General features: G+C 33.2%; 1 pseudogene; it reads right to left on the bottom strand.

The window, feature by feature from the left end:
* LOC142618505 (thaumatin-like protein) overlaps positions 1-5,865 on the bottom strand; it is a 6,458-nt pseudogene extending 593 nt beyond the window's left edge.
* Positions 5,866-6,891: the final 1,026 nt, after the last annotated feature.

Raw genomic sequence — 6,891 nt, 5'->3', positions numbered from 1 at the left:
ACTGGAGAAGTAAGCATTTTAGTTAATAAAGGCTTGAAACTGATTTCCTTCTTATAGAAGCAGTGCATCACTTAAAACTGTGATTCCCATTCCTTGATATATTAGTATGAAACATAACAAATATTCATCAAAATATATACAATGTAGGTTCAAAAAACAGCATAATTGCTGATCCAAAACATTACCTGGATGAGCAGAAAGCGACCACAGTCAGTCCCTGTGCACGTAAATACACTGGTGGGATCATCATATGCATAACTATATGCCACAGGGCAAGCCTCCCTTCCCATTTATGGGTGTAACAACTACTGGCAAGTTAAAACCATCCACAAGGCTAACATCATAAAAATCAGGTGATTCAAGGGTAAATTTGGCAAGTGAAGCTGGTGTCTTTCCTGAGGCTGCACACTTGAAAGAATTGCCACAGTCCCCAGTCTGGCATGACCCATTGCCATTCTTGTCAAAGTTACAACCTGTTCGACCCCAAATCCGGCCAGACCAGCTAACCGGGGCAGTGAAGACTATAGATTGCTTGGGTTTTAGTGTAAATCCACCACCATTAAAGTTCTCCCCAGGGGTAACTGCTGGCCATATTGTCTCTTTGCAATCATTTATTATGGTGAAAGCTCGTGCAGACTCACACATTTTGGCTCCTGCCCATCCAAATAAAATTAAAATTGCAGCCCAATTTGAAGATGCAAGAAATTAACAAATTAAATCTATGTAGCAATAAGTTCCCTAAAGAAAAAAAATTTCCTTGTTATCTTTAGATTGAGTCAAGGAAAAAAAAATGTTTACTAAACATTTATGAATAGCTAACTAGTGGTCAAGAAAGAGATTATAATCTCTGTCCTTGTTAAGAACATTTTATGTAATTGGCTAATCATTTGACAAAATGCACTTTACTTATAATTGAGTAGATTTAGGATAGGTTTAGTACTTCAAGAAACAAGAATTCAAGTCAAGTATTAAAGCCATGAAGATTGGACCAAGAAACAAGTGAAGAAAAACTATTCATTAAAACTCGACAGATATCTTGACAAAAATAGTATCTATTGAGATTTAAGAACGAAGCTTGACAGAAACTCGATAGAAGCTGATTCTGTCGAGATCTACGAAATCAGAATTTCCAGATCTAATTTTTGGCCCTAACTAACATGTATGTGTAGAGTTTCTTCTCTCACAATTCTAAACATATATAAGACTTATTTTAAAGGTTGTCATACATAGAGAACACATGCAGAAAGTGACCTAGTGCCTTATTCTCTCTGCAAGAAGTTACTGCGTCTTTTGCGCCTTAGGGTTTTGTAACCAAGTACTTCTTGATCTTCATTGTTGATGAAGTGAAGAACTTTGCAGCCAATAACAACTTCAAGTTGTTGGAGTTAATCACGTACTAGGATCCGTGCAAAATGGTGGTGTTCATATATTGAAGAGTTCAGAAGTTCTGAAGCGGTAGAAAGTTTTAACTGTAAGTTTATCTACGGGGATTGTAGAGTCTAGGGACAAAGGTTTTACACTGGACCGGAAACTTTTTTTTACTATAATTAATTACTATTTTGGAATGTTTCCCCCCAGGTTTTTTACTGTGAAACTAGTTTGTTTCATTGGTTTTCCTAGATCATCATATTTTGTCTTATTTACTATTCCGCTATGCATGATATTGACATGATATTGATGTTTGCTTGTTTTAACAAGGTTTATTCATAATAAAAAAAATTTTTAACTTAATAAATCTAATTAAGAACTTGAGTTTAAAACTTGTTAATTCTATTAACCGAGGTCTAAATTTCATAACAAGTGGTATCAGAGTGGGCACACTTTGATTAAGTTTTAATCTTTGCTATGTGATCCATTGACCTCCGTTGTCATGGAAACTCTTGATTGTTTTGATTTACATGATCTTGTGTTGAATGATGATGATGATATTCAAGATGCCTATTGCAAGCTTTATAATTTTTATATGAAATCTCTTGAATGTTCTACAAAATTAAATGCTAATTTTAAAAAGGTCAAACTTGAAAGAGATGAATTGATTGCAAAATTGGATGAAGTTAATAATTTGAATGAGAAATTTAAAAATCAAATTTCATTTCAAGTGGACAATATTAAGAGTTTGGAAGAGCAACTAGTTGAATCTGAAACCGAAATTGAAACATTAACTAGTGCCTTACTTGTTGTTAAGCCTAACTCAAAAGAAAAAGATTTTTATATTCCTCCATTTAAAAGGAATAATGAAGATTTGAATGCTAATATTGCTAGGATAGACAAAGGTAAACAATCTGATGTTAATGCTGAAATTTCTAAATCTTTGTCTAAAACTCCTCCTAGGTTGAATAAAATTTTTGAATTTGTCCCCACTTGTCATCATTGTCATATTGTTGGTCATATTAGGCAAAAATTCTCCTAAGTTTTCAACCTCTAAGGTTAGACCTCCTTCTAGGAAGCCGAGTAGCTCTAAAACTACTCATGATTGTCACCATTGTGGTTGTTTTTGGTCACACTCACCCTAATTGTTTCAAGTTGTTTCCTTATAAGCAAGTGTTCAATAGGTCTCATCCTTTGTCTAAAGACTCTGTACTTATTCTTGGTGAGTTATTAAAAGTTTTAATCTTTTTAACTCAATTTCAGGGGAATTCTAATTCATCTATGTCCTTTAGTAGTCATACTAAGGCATGTGCCTTTTTATCTTCACGGCTAAAGACTCGTGTTGTGTGAGTGATGAAGGATTCTAAGATTTAATTGTTGTTTCTCTGCTTTAATTCTTTTTATCTAAAGTTGGACTTTCTTGCTTGATTTCTTATTTGTTTTTGGAATCATGCTTTCGTGCATTTGCATCTTGTTTTTATGCTTTCATGTTGTTTGTTTGTTTTTGTTTGGTTGTTTAGTTTTTATTTTGTTTGTTTTTCAAAATAAAAAGAGAAAAAAAAAATAGTGTGTTTGCGTATGTTGGTACTTGTGTACCTTTGATGGCTATTGAAACAAAATTTTTAAGTTTTGTATTTTTTGTAGCTTAGATGAGCATCTCAATGCACAACTAAGCAAGTGAGCTATGTAGCTTGGGTTTGTGATAAGTACGATTAAGATGATCTCTTATATCTCATGCTCATATCACTCTTTTTGTCGGGAAGAACTAGAAAATCCAAGAGAAAGACATAAATAATCATCTCACCACTAAAGCCCGTCAATCATGTATAACATCTATATGCTTCGACATAGCAAAATTGTGATGTTTTAGCTTACACAATTAGGTATTTCTTTTCTCTTTTAAATGTCAATGCATGATATGCTTAAAAGAAAAATATGCAAAGAAAAATAAAAGCAAAAAGAATCAAAATGCTTTTAATATGATTGCAAGTGTGTTTCTAGGAGATGTGAGAGTTATAGGATGTACCTTAAAGGTAATAGTCCATATCAAATAGTTATGAATTTGTATGAGTGTATTTGATTTTCTCATATCTCAAATCTTCATAATATGAGACACTTATGCACTCTTGCTTTGTTTCACACACAACACACAAATTGTTTACTACTCTTGATACATGTGCATGTACAATGTGATTTGACCATCACAAAGGATACATGTGTTAATATATGCTTGCTAAATTGTCTTAACTTATTTTTGAAATATAAAATTGGTTAGACTTGTTTAGTGTGTTTGTGGATCTAGGAATGCTTTACATCTAGATTTGAGTTGTGTTTAAGTGCTTAACATGCTGCTTGGATGCTTGTTTGAGTAGCTATCTTGTTGCATTCATCTTGTGTGTTTTTTCTCCATTGGAAAACCTTACTTCTGTACCTTCTTGACAGCTGCTCGACACAAGTTTCTTCTATCGAGATTTCTAGATTTAACCTCGATAGCTTCTGGAGAGCTAGGTCGATCCATCAAATCAAATTTCTGTGCTCTCTGTCTGCTTAATACATTCTCGACAGAATCTTGATCCATCAAGATTTTTGGGTAGCTTCTCGATAGATTCTCAACAAATATCTCTATCTATCGAGGTAATTTTAGGTGCCTTTGGCCAGCTCGATAGCAGCTCGATAGCATGCATTGTTTTTTACATGTTTTGCATCTTTCTTCTATCTTGTCGTCCATAGCATTTTCTTTCATTACATTTTTTATATGGATTCCTTGTGCTCCCTTGATCATCTTTGATCATTTTTGAGTTTCTCGGGTGAAGCTTTATAGTTTCTTTTACCCTTTGTCAATTATGACAAAAAAGGGCGAGAAAATGTGGTTTCTTTTTAAGATTCTATATGTTAGGAGGGATAATACATGTCTTTGTAAGGGGGAGTTGTGTTTCATCTAGTTAAAGGGAGTGTTTACCTCCTTATTGTTTTAGGAGCTTCTTTTATCTTCTTGTACACTGGTCTTGTGACTTTACATACATTGTGCTTATTTTTTATATATATACTTTGATATATATATATATATATATATATATATATATATATATGATGTATGTCTCTTCACCTATCTTTACATGTGTTGTTTCTTCTCTATCTTTATACGCATGTTTCTTTATGTACGTAATCTTTATTTCTGTTTCAAATATGATGCCTTGATGAGTTTTGTTTAAGTGTTTCAAAAAAACAAGTTGTAAAAGTTTATCTTACCATGAACTCTCTTCTTAAAAAAATTTTCAAGAGCTTGTAGTAGGAATAGATTTATTTTGTTATACAACAAGTGGTTATGAGTTTAGTGATTTAAGACTTCTCTCATGATTATTTGTTTTGTTGTGGTTTTTCCACGGATAGTCAAAGGAAGAGATTGTTAAGGACATATTTTATGTAATTGGCTAATACTTTGACAAAATGTATTTTACTTGTAATTGGGTAGATCTAGGATGTGTTTGGTACTTCAAGAAACAAGAGTACAAGTCAAGTATTAAAGCCATGAAGATTGGACCAAGAAACAAGTGAAGAAAAGCTGTTCATTAAAGTTCAGCAAATACCTCGACAGAAACAGTATCTATCGAGATTTAAGAACAAAGCTTGGTAGAAGCTGAATCTGTCGAGATCTACGAAATCAAAACTTCTAAATCTGATTTTTGGCCCTAGCTGACATGCATGTGTAGGGTTTCTTTTCTCACAACCCTAGACATATATAAGGCTTATTTTAAAGGTCGTTATACATAGAGAACACATGCAGAAAGTGACCTAGTGCCTTATTTTTTCTATAAGAAGTTACTGTGTCTTTTGCGCCTTAGGGTTTTGTAACCAAGTACTTCTTGATCTTCATTGTTGATGAAGTGAAGAATTTTGCAGCCAACATCTTCAAGTTGCTGGAGTTAGTCATGTACTAGGATTCGTGCAAAAGGGTGGCATTCATATATTGAAGAGTTCAAAAGTTCTGAAGCGGTATAATATTTCTGCTATAAGTTCATCTACGGGAATCGTAGAGTCTGGGGAAAAAAGTTTTGTACCAAATCTGAAACTTCTGTTTACTATAGTGAATTGCTTTTCGGGGGTTTTCCCCTAGTTTTTTTAAACTGTGAAGCTAGTTTGTTTCATTGGTTTTCTAGGGTCATCATATCTTATCTTATTTACTATTCCACTGTACCTGATATTGACATTATATTGATGTTTGTTGGTTTTAACAAGGTTTATTCATAATAAATCTAATTAACAACTTGGGTTTAAAACTTGTTAATTTTATCAACTGGGGTCTAAATTTCCCAATAGTCCTAGCAATAGCTATTATACATAAGACAAGGCTAATCAAGATTATATTTATACATTGATAAAAGAGAAAAACAAAGGCAATGAAGAGATTAAGTACCTGATGAAATTAGAATTAGAACCAAAAGAATTGGTGAAAGTACATTATTGTGAAATGCCATGTCTTGCTCTCCTTTGCTTTCTATTGGTAGAGAATTAAGGTGCAGGAAGAGAGGTGTAAACGGTGGGGGTAGATTTAAAGCAAAAGGTGGTGAAGAATACGTGTGGAAGGAGCTAGGGATAGTAATTCAAAGAACTAATCTATTCTGGGAAAGCTTAATTCAAAGAACTAATCTACTCTGGGAAACCTTTTTGGCAAAAGAGTGGATGATTCTTTTCCTAAGCCTTTAATCCAAGTTTATTTAGGTTCCATTCTTTTCTCGATAGAATTTTTGGCTTTCAAATCACCTTCAACCGCTATATATATATATATATATATAGAAGAAAGTATGCCTTTGAAGTTTTACACTTCGTTCGTTGTTGCTAGCAACAAGTAATTTCCTACTAATTTCTATACAATTAGCTTCCCTACGTACTAGAGAGATACACATCTCAAGTAACATACACACAGTCACACTCAAAAAGATCATCAAACTCGATTAAACAAAGTTCAAAGTTATAAAGCCACATCGTCACTTAATGATCTCATCTGAAGGCAATGAAAGTAGAGGAAACTTCATGTATGCCTCATATCTTCGCCCGTATTTCTTGGACTATATTTGTGTAGACTCCTCATTTTGTAATTTTCAGCGGTCTCTCACAATTTGGAAAATTGAAAGGTGTCTCTTTCATGAGAGATTTGATTAGAAATCAGTGGCTAATATTATAATTGTTTGCAATACCTTACTGTCCTCCAATTTCTACTACTAACTACTTTAGTAGGTTTTTTACACTCAATTTTTCTGTCACTCCCACCTTAAATTGTGTTATGGTCTGTTTAATGTTATTGGTACCACTGGATTCAAATTAAAAGACAAAAAGAGGGCAACGATCATGGTCCATCTATTTTGTGTTTGACATTAATGGACTTTTGCTGTATGCCAAAAATCATTCCTGAAGCAACAGAACTTTCAATTTTAGGCAATTTCAATAAAAAAATAAATAAATGTTCACGCAAATCAAAAGGGTATAAAGTATAAACAAACAAACATCTTTACATCTAGATTAATG

Source organism: Castanea sativa, chromosome 12, assembly GCF_040712315.1.
Source record: "Castanea sativa cultivar Marrone di Chiusa Pesio chromosome 12, ASM4071231v1".
NCBI classification, from domain to species: domain Eukaryota; kingdom Viridiplantae; phylum Streptophyta; class Magnoliopsida; order Fagales; family Fagaceae; genus Castanea; species Castanea sativa.
This window is presented reverse-complemented; position numbering and strand designations above follow the sequence as displayed.